Source organism: Cricetulus griseus, unplaced genomic scaffold (genome assembly GCF_003668045.3).
Source record: "Cricetulus griseus strain 17A/GY unplaced genomic scaffold, alternate assembly CriGri-PICRH-1.0 unplaced_scaffold_182, whole genome shotgun sequence".
NCBI lineage: Eukaryota > Metazoa > Chordata > Mammalia > Rodentia > Cricetidae > Cricetulus > Cricetulus griseus.
The window spans coordinates 49,473-62,459 of record NW_023276900.1 but is presented as its reverse complement, the minus strand read 5'-3'; the positions used below and the strand labels follow the sequence as shown (position 1 = coordinate 62,459).

Here is a 12,987-nt window from a genome sequence, read left to right as displayed (position 1 = left end):
TGAGGGCTGGTTACCATTTGGCTTATATATAATATCCACTTATGAGTGAGTACATAGCAGTTTGTCTTTCTGTGTCTGGTTTGCCTGGCTCAGTATGGTTTCTTCCAGTTCCATCCATGTGCCTGTGAATTTCACAGTGTCATTGTTTTCTAAAATGAAGTAGGGCTCCCTTGTGTAAATGCCCTACATTTTCCTTATCAGTTCTTCAGCTGGGGGCATCTAGGTTGCTTCCAGGCTCTGGCTATTGCAAACAATGCTGCTATGAATACAGGTGAACAGATGTCCTTGTGGTGCATCCTTTGAGTTTGTGCTTAAGAGTGTAATTGTTGCATCTTGAGATACATTGATTCCCATTTTCCTGAGAAACTGCAACACTGATTACCAATATGGCATAAAAAGATTTCAATAGAGAAACAATTGGGCACAACTTCAAAACAGAGTTACTCTCCTGTCCCAGGATTATAACAAGAACAGACATAGGACTAGGGTCTTCCAAGTAGTCAAAGAAGGGGGATAAAATGGCCAGAAAGAATGCAACATAATTATCCTTTTAAGACACAATGTCAACAATAGGTAATCATTTACTTATGAAATGGATGAAAAATGTACACTCAAGGGATCTGGGTCTCTTACATCAGCATGTGTGAGATGGGGGATCAGAAATTCATGGTTATCCTTAGTCATTCAATGAGTTTGAGACCAGCCGGTGATACAGAAAACTGGCATCAGTCTCTGCTCTTCCTCCAGACAGAACCCTTAGAATCAAGGACTCTAAAGATTAGGAGATGGCAGAGTCAAAGCCTTTTTCACTAAGCCTGAGAAACGGGGTTTAATTAATTTCCATGGTCTACACCACATTTGTTTTCTTACTTCCACAAATGTCGTTTGACAAGTTACTGTCCGAATGCATACACAGTGTAGACATGTTAATAACAGGCTTTCAACATGTTTTCCATTTTTACAGACAAGTACTCCTCTCTTTCCCTTTCCTTTCCATGGAAAGCCGGTCCTGTCTCTTGAGAATGGATGACCCGGACTACGATTCCACCTGGGAGGACGAGAGCAAGGAAGGCTTTGAAGACGGCCAGGCAGATGATAAAGGCCATGAGGACAAGGGCAGCAAGCACAGCAACGCAAAGGAGCCACGGCCAGGTGTGTTCCAGTCCAGGAAGACCCGGTACCAAAACTGGCGAGCTATGCAGGACATGCGAAGGTATCGGCACACTACCCGGATTTGGCAGATCAAGACTGCAACGGCGACATGTCTAACCTGCGCTTCTACAAAAATGAGATCTGCTTCCAGCCAAACGGTCTTTTCATTGAGGAAATTCTTCACAACTGGAAAGACAACTATGTCATCCTTGAGGAGAATCACTCCTATATCCAGTGGCTGTTTCCTCTGAGGGAACCAGGAGTGAACCGGCATGCCAAGCCCCTCACACTCAAGGAGGTGGAGGCATTTAAAAGCTCCCAGGAGGTCAAAGAGCGTCTGGTCCGGGCTTATGAACTCATGCTGGGCTTCTATGGGATCCAACTTGAGGACCGGGACACCGGTGCGGTCTGCCGTGCACAGAACTTAAAGCCACGCTTCCAGAACCTCAACAGTCACAGGCACAACAACCTGCGCATTACACGCATTCTCAAGTCGCTGAGAGAGCTGGGCTTAGAGCACTACCAGGCACCGCTGGTCCGCTTCTTCCTGGAGGAGACACTGGTACAGCACCAACTGCCCAGCGTGCGTCAGAGTGTCCTGGACTACTTCATGTTTGCCGTGTGTTGCAGACACCAGCGCCGGGAGCTTGTGTACTTTGCATGGGAGCACTTCAGACCTCGCTGCCAGTTTGTCTGGGGGCCCCATGACAAGCTGCAGAGGTTCAGACCTCATGGTATACCACGGCCACTGATGGTACTAGGACAGGCAGATAAGGATGAGGGCTCCGGGAAACCCTTCCAAGAGGCTGGCACCCAGGGTCAGACCTATGGATCTGGAAGGGACCTGAGTGGGAGCAGTGGAAAAGCTGAGGATCCCTCATTGCTGAGCACAAAACCCCAGGAATCGGGAGCCCTGGATGAGGCCCAGGGGGATGAGACTGAGTCACTGAGCTCCAAAGAGAGCAAGAAGAGGAAGCGGAGGAGAAGAGGCAGGAGCAGGTACCAGGGGCGTCAGATGTAGAAAAAACTGCCCTCAACCTTGAGGGGTGTGCCCTCAGCTGTGTCAGCCAAAAACCCAGGGAGGCTGACCAGGCCTGCCCTGTTACCCACGGGGCCAGAGTGGCTGATGTGGAAAGAAGACAGAGGAAGATGGAGAAGAGGGCTGAGGGAGATTGAGTAACCAGTAACTATCACACTGACCTGCAGGCCTATGCCCCAATTCCTACGACTTCAGAGAGCCCTTTGTTGCCAAGACTAGCATGGAATTTTCTGTGAACAGCTTGCTTTTGTCACCTGAGTGTGGTGATTCTAGCTTGTAACAGAGTTTGAACAACAATTAGAAAGAAATTCCACATAAGGATTAAAGGTGTGTGCTATTGCTCCCTGGCTCAGGGATTTCTTTTTCCAACTAAATTGGGTCAATTTTTGAAATATAAAATAGGTATATAGTGTTTTTCTAACTTATCCCTGACTGTGCCCCAAGTTCTGGCAATATGTTTCCTGCATCCTGGGTTCTGAGATTTCAGATTAGTTAAATGCCTGTGTTACTGTGAATTTTATACCTAACTTTTTACCACTCACCATTTTTCATTAAATAAAATGGTCTTGGAGTAAAATTTAAAGTGTATCTTACTACTTTGCATTGCAAATCATCAACGCTTTAAGATAGTAGGAGTACTCTGGGTGGTGGAGGCACACACCTTTAATCCCAGAACTTGTAAGGCAGAGGGAAGTGGATCTATAAGAGTTCAAATCCTATCTGGTCTAAGAGTGAGTGCCAGGACAAGTTCTGAAATATTTCAGTTTGCTGAGAGAAAAAGTTTTAAAAGGTTTTAGTTCACAGAGAGAAAGTTTCCACAGGCCTTGGCCCATTACAAGGAAGTGACCCCAACCCCGGGCACATCCTATGGTTTAGACAGGGGCAATCGGCAAGACCATCCTATTTGGGTCACACCTGGCTGACCAATAGACAATCAAAGACTTTACAGGGTACTTTCTATGGTTTTTCCTTTGTCGAAAAGCAGGTCCCACCTGGGTGACCACTCTAACATGAGATCATACTTTGTAATCAATCACTTTATGCCCCTTGCCTGTATGCTGATCTGTGGTTTTTTCCTATATAAGGAGCCTGTAACCCTTGCTGGGGTGTGCAGCTTCCCTGATATTGCTGACACCCGAATGCGAATTCGTTCAATAAACCCTCTTGCTTTTGCAGCTCTTGGTCTAGTTTCTGAGTCTTGGGGGCTCCTCGGGATGCTGAGGCCATTAGGGGCCTGGGGGTCTTTCAGTTCCACACCTAAACAGAGAAACCCTGTCATGAAAAACAAAATAAAATAAAAATATTGGGAGTAGAGATTGCAGTCTCTAAGATAGCATTCTGTGCTCAGGAAACATGGTTTAGTGAGTCAGTGAAATTCTTGCTTTGCCATGGAAGGAAAGTTCAATTCCTCACTTTTTTTATTGGTTTCTTGACTTGGGCTTTTTCTGTATAATAGCCTGGGCTATTCTGAGACTCACTTAGAACACCAGGCTTGCTTCAAACTCTCAGAGATTCACCTGCATTTCCCTCCAAGGTGCTGGGATTAAAGCTGTGGGCCACCAAACCCAGTTTGAATACTTTTATAACATTCCTAATATACAATAATTACAGGAAAGCCCCTAAAATGCTGCATCGTGGGAAACACTCACTTCTCATTGCCTGGAGGTCATATTTCCTTCAGGTCTGCATTCAATGAGATTCCATAGGAAGAAAAAAAATTGATGCAGAAAAATAGAAACAACAAATCCAGGCTCACAGTTTGAATGTTAGCTTGTCAGATACTCATCAAAACAACTGTGAATCACAGCACTGTGTGAGCTCAAAACTGATAATTTGCCTTAGCAAACAACAAATATCAGATAGATGAGGTTTAGTCCAGTTGGCAGATTGAGATCTCCTTAGCATCAAAGCCCTTGTGTGGTGGACCTCGCTCGTGGTGATTCCCAGTCCTTCAGATCATCATCACATTAAAAGAAAGTTCCAGGGCAGTTAAGCATACCTGAGACCCCACCCTAAAAAAACCCTATGGGGTAATGGTGGGACATGCCTTCAATCCCAGCACTTGGTAGGCAGATACAAGAACATTTCATAGTTCAGTTTGGTCTACAGTATGAGTCACAGGATAGCCGTGGCTACTCAGAGAAACTCTTTCTGGAACAAAAAGAAAGAGAAAAATATAATTAGATAGAAGATTGATCATATCTTTCACAACAATATTTCTGTCCTTTCTCCCTAGCTGATATCAAGAACAGGTGCATGAGTAGTGCATTTGCAAACGCCAACAAATCAGGATAAAATTTCACCATGTACACAGTTTTCAATCCGGAAGGCGAATACATATCCAATCTGGACAAATGAAGCAGCTGAAGACCTTGGTGAAGGCAAACTCAATGTTTATAGGTCTCAATACTCAGTGTGTGTGTGAGTCAGGTGGATCAGAATTTCATAGTAACCAGAAGTCATACAATGAGTTTGAGAACTGCCTGAGCTACAGAAACCCCATGTCAAATTCTACCCTCTGAGATACTACAAAATGGTGGGGCCAATTTTGTGAGAATATAAAAATCATTGGAAGATGTTGGTTCTGGGTGATGACATAGCTACAACGGGATTACCCTCCAAACATGGGAACCTAACCTGTGTTTTCCGGCCAGTCAGGATAGAAGGGAAATGGAAACACGCACATGTTGCCCTCCTATTTCCCCGTGTGGGTGGTAGAATAAGTGTGTCTAGAACACATACACAAAATAAAAATATGTAAACACACAGAGTTTCTGTGTAGTCGTTGCCATCCTGGAATTGCTCTGTAGTCCTAGCTGGCCTCACACAGAGATACACTTGCCTCTGCCTCCCCCATCCTGGGACCAAATGTATGTGCCACCCCACCATGAATGCTTCTTTTTTAAAAATGTATTGATTGTAATGAAACATTGTGAATTAGTATATTTTACCCTCTGTTTATATTTCACCTAGCATTGGGGATTTATGCCAGGATTTCCCACAAAGTGGAAAAGAGTTACGTCACTACCTCACTAAGCACCACTTTGTTAATTTTTCAATAATTCATTACTATAGTTATTTTCAAACTGATAAGAACCGATACTACACTTGATCTTTACCAAAAGGCCAAGAGAGATTTTCAATAAATTTTGTTTGTTTTTTTCAGACAAGGATTATCTGTGTAGCTTTGGAGCCTGTCCTTGAACTAGCTCTCTTAGACCAGACTAGCCTCATATACTCACAGAGATCTGCCTGCCTGTGCCTTAGGATTGCTGGGATTAAAGCTGTGTGCCTCAGACTTTCAGGCAGTGATTGTCATTAATCTTATTACTCTCTGAATAGCAAGAAAATTTCCTGGGAGTTGACCCATTCAACTGAGGTCTGACCTCACACAGATTTCTAGAACAATTGAAAGGTCCTTTGTATCTTACATATCATTGCAGGTGGAAGTGGATAAACCTGTGGGAAGAAAGCTGAGGGATCCCAGGTGTAGACTGAGAGAAGTTCATTCTCTCTCAAAATTATATCACTTGCTGTGGACTTATACCCATGCGTTGAATGGACCGTGTGCAAGCAGAGTAGCTAACATCAGGACTGTGCGTTGATGAGAAATTTTGACAAGGAATTCCTGGCAAATTGGATCTCAGCACATCCAGTAATTTGGGGGAACAGAGGGAGGCTCAAGGTTGTTGCCCATGAATTGGATCTGGGTGTTGGTGGTATCATGGCTGAAAAGAGTCATAGACAGACAGGTCAGAGACTTAAACAGCCCTTTTCCATCAATTGAAAGATGCCAGACCCCTAAGGGGCACAGGATCCCGAGGAGCCCCTGAGACTCAGAAACCAGATCAAGAGCTGCAAGTTAAGAGAACCAATGTGCATTCAGGTGTCAGCAATACTGGGAAAGCTGCACACCTAGCAAGGGTTATACGCTCTTTTTATAGGGATTTTATACCCAAATCAGCATACATGTATGGGGTACAAAGGGATTGATTACAAAGTGATTGATTACAAAGTATGATTTTATATTAACGAGGTCACCCAGGTTTGACCTGGTCTTCTACATAGGAAAAACCACAGAATGTACTCTGGAAAGTCTTGATTGTCTGTTGGCCAGCCAGGTGTGACCCAAAGAGGGCCTGGGGATTGCCCCTGTCTAAACCATAGAATGTGCCCAGGGTTGGGGCCAACTTCCTTGGAATGGGCCAAGGCCTGTGGGAACTTTTTCTCTTTTCTCTTTCATCTCTACTATTCTTGGAACCATAAGTTTTCTTATGCTCTTGCTTACTTTTGGACCTCGAATAAATCGCCTTCTGGACACTATAAGAGATCGCATCAGTACAGGACAGATAATGATGTTAAAACAGCAGTACCAACCTGTGGTTAGCTAATCTACACAATAATATGAAGATTCAACTCATATACCATAAGGAAAAGAGGGGAATGAGGGACCCTCCAACTTAAACCCAGCATGGTATCCACCAACATGAAATTGAAATCACCCTGTCCATACACATACTTCTGGAAAAGGGGACATATGAAATATTTGGTCATGATGACCAGTTTCTCAACCACTTAGTCTCTAAGGAGTGTTGTTATTCTCAATAACTGTAATAACTGTCTGGCTTCTAAAAATTTTTGTGAGTTACCATTTTCCAGAGAGTCATAACCACCCATGTTTTTAATACATAATAATAATTTTGGCTCACTCTGTTCCTCGAAAAACACTGCCTGTTCCATGGCCTTGCAGATGGAAATACCAAAAATAAGACTCCAAAACCTCATGGGCAAAATTGTAAGTTCAATTCCCAACCAATCAGTAAATGGTTCTTGTATGTTATACCAATCAATATGCTGTCATACTCTTGCCTAGCAGCCAGGAAAATATAAAAACTGCTTGCCTTAAAAACAGGGACTGGAGAGATGGCTCAGTGGTTAGGAGCACTGGCTGATCTTCCAGAGGACCCAGGTTCAATTCCCAGCACCCACATGGCAGCTTACAACTGTCTATAACTCCAGTTCCAGGAGATCTAACACCTTCAGACCAATGAACAAAAAAATAAATGTAAATAAGCTAGTTTAAAAAAAAATGGGGTCGATCAATTCTCAGAGAAAGACCCCAAAGCCTTGGAATGAAATCCTTTTGCTTTGGCATTAAGCTTGCATCCTGTGAGTGACACTGTCAGGTGCATCTCCCAAAGATGGACCCCACTTTTGGGCCCAACATATCCTGCCTTGATAAGAGGGTTTGTGGCTAGTCTCATTGAATTTTGTAATGCATGGTTTGATTGGTTTGGGTCGGTTGTTTTTTTTTCAGGCAGGGTTTCTCTATGGCTTTGGAGACTGTCCTGGAACTAGCTCTTGTAGACCAGGCTGGTCTTGAACTCACAGAGATCCGCCTGCCTCTGCCTCCTGAGTGCTGGGATTAAAGGCGTGCACCACCACCACCCACATGGTTTGGTTGTTCTCATGGCAAGCCAGGTATTCTCTGCAGGTAGGTAGATGAGGAATTACTCAGGCATTGAGGTGAGGCTGGGAGAAGGTAAAAGGAGGAGAAAAGGGAGGTGCCCTGCAGTGAGGATGCATATGAGAGAAAAAATTAAAAAGAAAAGATGCATCATGCTATTTTCCTTTCTCTTTGCTTTCACTTACTTTCATTTTTCTTTTTGTAGTTTGGAAAGGGTTTCTCTATTGATGAACACTCTAGGTAGACTAGGTTGGCTTTGACCTGAAGAGATCTCCCTGCCTCTGCCTCCTGAGTGCTGGGATAAAAGGTGTATGCTATTGCAGCATGGCTCAGGGTTTTCTTTTTCCAACTAAACTGGGTCAAATTTTGACATACACAAAATAATTATACAGTGTTTTTCTAATGCAGCCCTGGATTTGCCCCAAGTTCTGGCAATTTGTTTCCAGCTTCCTGAGCTCTGAGATTGCAGAATTGCTAAATGCCTGTGTAATGGTGAAGTGTTCATAACTAGCTTTTCACCACTCATCATTTTTCATTAAATAAGATGGTCTTTGAGTAAAATTTAAACTGTATCTTACTGCTTTGAATTGCAAAACATCAACACTTTAAAATGTTGGGAGTAGGCTGGGTGGTGGAGGGACACACCTTTAACCCCAGAACTTAGATCAAAGAGGGATATGGATCTAAATGAGTTCAAGGTCTAACAGGTCTACAGAGTGAGTACTAGGACAAGCTCCCAAGCTAAACAGAAAAACATTGTCATGAAAAACAAACAAACAAATACTGGGCGAAGATTTTGGAGTCTCTAAGATTGCATTCTTTGGGGCAGGGGAGATGTTTATGTGAGTCAGTGAAATTCTTGCATTACCATGGATGGTTAGTTCAATTCCTAATTTTTTTTTTTGGTTTTTCCAGACAGGGTTTCTCTGTGTAGCTTTGGAGCCTATTCTGGCACTCGCTCTGGAGACCAAGCTGGCCTGGAACTCACAGAGATCCTCCTGCCTCTGCCTCCTGAGTGCTGGGATTAAAGGCGTGTGCCACCAATGCCCAGCTCAGTTCCTATGTATTTTTTGGTTTCCTCACACAGGCTTTCTCTGTGTAACATCCATGACTATTCTGGGACTCTCTTTGAACACCAGGCTTGCCTCAAACTCTCAGAGATCCACCTGCCTTGGCCTCCAAAGTCTGGGATTAAAGGTGTGTGCCACCAAACCCAGTTTGAAAACCTTCATAACTTTTCCAATATATATTAATTCATAGCAAAGCTCCTAAAATGCATCCTGGGGAACAGTCACTTCTTAGCACCTAGAGGTGACATTGCTTCAAGTTTGCGTTAAATGGGATTCCATAGAAAGAAGAAAACTCTGTGCAAAAAAAAAATTGAAAACTAACAAAAAAAAAAACAGACTTATTGTTTTAATGTTATCTTGTCAGATGCTCATCAAAACATCTGGAAACCATGGCACTGTGTGAGCTATAAACTGATAATTTGCCTTAGCAAACAACAAAATTCAAATGGTTGAGGTATTGTTAAGTTGGTAGTTTGGGACCTCCTCAGCATCTAATCGCTTGTGTGGTGGGCCATTCGGCTCCTTGTGAATTCCAACTGATACAGGTCATCATAACATACAAAGAAAGTTCAAGGCTAGTTAAGGATTTAGTGGGAGGGACTCTTGTTATGATCGGAAAAAGGTGGAGGACTGGGAGGGGCTTGGATGGAAAATATATTTAAGGCCAGGTCTTCAGACTGGAGCTTCAGAGAGGGCTGCCATCTGGTGAAGATGGGAGAACCTGCTGACAGCCAGGGTAAGTTGGCCTGTAATGGTTCTGGGTGGATTACAGGGGTGGGTTGGCTATACCACTTTATACTCCCAGATCAATGTAAAAGTGATCCATTCCTGCCATAGCTTCACCACCAGGAGCTGTTGTTGGTTCTAGTTTTTGGCATTTCTGAGGAAGGTTCAAATCTTAAAGAATTTTTAATTTGCACTGATGTGTGGTCATAGATGTTGAAGGGATTTTTTTCATTTGTTTACTTTCTCAAGAATGGTTACTTTATACAGTCATGGCTGTCCTGGGACTCTCTGAGTAAATCAGGTTGTGCATAAACTTAGAGAAATCCTCCTTTCTACCTCCTGAGATCTGGAATTGAAGTGATGTACCTCCACTCCAAGTCAGTTTAATTTTTATCTGATTGTTTCCTTTGTCTTGTTTTTGGTTCTATTTATATATTTATTTTGGTTTTTCATCACAAAGTTTCCAAGTAGGTTTGGAAACCCTCCTGGAAATCTCTTTGAAGACCATGCAGGCCTTGAATTCACAAATTTCTGTCTGACTCTGCCTCCAGAGTGCTGGGCTTAAATGCATATGCCAGTGCAGCCCAGCTTGTCCTTTGCTATTTTAGACAGGATTTTTCAGTATAGGTCTGGCTCTTCTGTAACTCTCATTATTTAACAGGCAGCCCTTCAAATCAGAGATCCTATTGCCTTGACTCCTTAGTACAGGGATTAAAGGTGTGTTTCACCAAGTCCTGTTAGGGATTCTTGTTCATAAATTTCATTTGAAAAATTCAAGGGCATCATGGGCTATCGAGCAAGTTCAAGTTCAGTTTAGGTAGCACAAGACTATCAAGGAGGGAATTTTGAAAAACATGCCTATCATTGGACAGATGGATCAGAGGATAATCTATTGGCTGCTCTTCCAGAGGTTCTGAGTTCGATTCCCAGCAACCACATAGTTGCTATCAACCATATATACTGAGATCTGGTCCCTCTTCTGGTGTTCAGGTGTACATGTGGGCAGACCACTCTATACATATAAAATAAACAAATCTTTTTTTAAAAAAAGCCAGCTCATGCCTTTAATCACAGCACTGGGGAGACAGAGGCAGGCAAATCTCTCTGTGAGTGTGAGACCAGGTAGGTCTTCAAGAGCTAGTTCCAGGACAGCCTCCAAAGGCACAGAGAAACCCTGTCTTGAAAAACAAAACAAAAAATGAAGCCAGGTGGTGGTGGCTCATGCCTTTAATCCCAGCACTCTGGATGCAGAAGCAGGCAAATCTCTGAGTTCAAAGGCAGCTTCTAAAGCCACAAAGAAGCCTTACTCAAAAAAACAAAACAAAACAAAACAAAAAAACAAAAAATTATCAATACATCAATCTTGTAGAACAGAATTGCACTTCTGTCTCAGGTTCATTTCAAGAACAGATTTAGAACTCATGTCTTTCAAGTCGCCAAAGATGTAGGGGAAAAAGGCCCAGAATTCAAGCAGAATAAATATAAAATTGGACAGAATGTCATCATGATGTACTCTGTAGAACATATATGGGAAGAAAATACACACTCACTGAATCAGGGTATGATCATCATGTATGAGGTAGATGACCAGAAGTTCATGGTCATTCTTAGACATCCAATGAGTTTGAGAGCAGCAGGATGTACATAAATCTGGTGTCAGTCTTTGATTTCCCTGGAGTCTTATCCCTTAGAATCAACAGGTCTGAAGCTTGTGAAATGGCACAAAGTCAATGCCACCTAGCCTGAGAACCTGAGCCTTTTCATGGTCCACATGAAGGAAATGGAAAACATATATTTTGTTTTCTCATATCCACAAATGTACTTGACAAGATACTGCCCCAATGCAAACATGAACAGACATGTAATAACATTTCTCAATATATTACTCATTTTCTAACTCCCTGTCTTTGGCTTTCAGCCAGGATCTGTCATAAGGCTGGAGAGGTTCTCTGCCAATGAGCCTCATCTCACCCAGCTTTTTAAAATTTGAACATATACATCCCTTGTATGCTTCAAGGATGATTTCCAGGATTTTTTTCAGTTCACTGGCATCTTTTTTGCATGGGTTACATAACAAGACAGAGGTCTCTTGGGAGTTTTTGTATTCTTGCACTGGGAGTCACATGATCTTTTGAAAACAATCTGACAATTTCCTAGTACTGATTAAGTGCATTTCAGTCCCTAAAAAAAAAAAAAAAAGGATGCCAGATTTGTCTTCTGAATACCATATACGTAGGGACAATCTGTGAACAGAAACCCAGATAACATCAGGGGGCCTGGTGAAATCTATGTAGAGAAGACAGGGAGTACAGAATACTAGGAGAGCTGTAGAGATTCTGGATAGCCCAAGGAGGGAGAGGGTGTTGGAAATATTTGCAAGAACTTTGTGTCTTTAAAGAAAGAAATCAGGGATGCGTTCTTTGGCTTACTCCTTTCTGCCTGTTGATGAAGAGGAGGAAGCATCGCTGAAGGCTCTCATTTCCCTGCCGTCATGTCTAAGTCGGAGTCACCCAGTGAGCTGGAAAACAGCTGGGGAAGCTCTACATTGAAGGGAAGAGCTTCGAAACAACCGAGGACATTCTGAGAAGTCATTTTTAGCAACGGGAAACACTCACCAGCTGAGTGGTAATGAGAGATCCAAACACCAAGCGATCCAGGGGCTTTGGATCTGTCCCATATGGCACTGTGGAAGAAGTAGATGGTCCCATGAATGCAAGGCCACACAAGGTGGATGGCAGAGTTGTGGAACCTAAGAGAGATGTTTCAAGAGAAGATTCTCAAAGACCAGGGGCCCACTTAACTCTGACAAAGATCCTTGTTGTCAGTATTAAAGAGAACACTGAAGATCATCACCTTCTCGATTATTTTGAGCAGTATGGGAAAATTGAAGTGATTGAAATCATGACAGACAGAGGCTGTGGGGAAAAAAGAGGGTTTCCTTTTGTCACCTTTGATGACCATGACTCTGTGGGCAAGATTATTATTCAGAAATAGCATACTGAAAGTACAAGAAGCCTACAGAATGCCAAATAGAGGGGACCACAAAAGAAAGTTCCCTCGTGACATAATAATTAAAACACCAAACTACAGAACAAAGAATATTAAGAGCAGCAAAGGAAAAAAGGCCAATAACATATAAAGGCAAACCTATCAGAATTACACCAGACTTCTCCATGGGAACTCTGAAAGCCAGAAGGACCTAGATAGGTATTCTACCAACTCTGAGAGAACACGGATGCAAGCCCAAAGTACTGTACCCAGCAAAGCTTTCAATCACCATAAATGGAGAAAACAAGATATTCCATGACAAAACCAGATTTAAACAATATGGAACCATTTATCCAGCCCTACAGAAAGTACTGGAAGGAAAATTCCAATCTAAAGAAATGAATTACACTCACAAAAACATAGGCAATAGATAATCCCACTTTACGAAAACTCAAAAGAAAAAGCAGGTTAAATCCACATACAATACCACTACCAATAACAAATCAAAAACAAACAAGAATAAACACTCAATGGACGTTAATTTC

General features: G+C 42.7%; 3 pseudogenes; 2 read left to right on the top strand and 1 right to left on the bottom strand.

Moving 5' to 3' along the window:
- The first annotated feature begins 1,022 nt into the window (after window positions 1-1,022).
- LOC113837846 lies at window positions 1,023-2,427 on the top strand (annotated as a pseudogene).
- Window positions 2,428-5,201: 2,774 nt separating this feature from the next.
- On the bottom strand, window positions 5,202-5,330 carry LOC113837848 (annotated as a pseudogene).
- A 6,582-nt stretch (window positions 5,331-11,912) lies between these two features.
- On the top strand, window positions 11,913-12,448 carry LOC113837847 (annotated as a pseudogene).
- The last annotated feature ends 539 nt before the right edge of the window (window positions 12,449-12,987 follow it).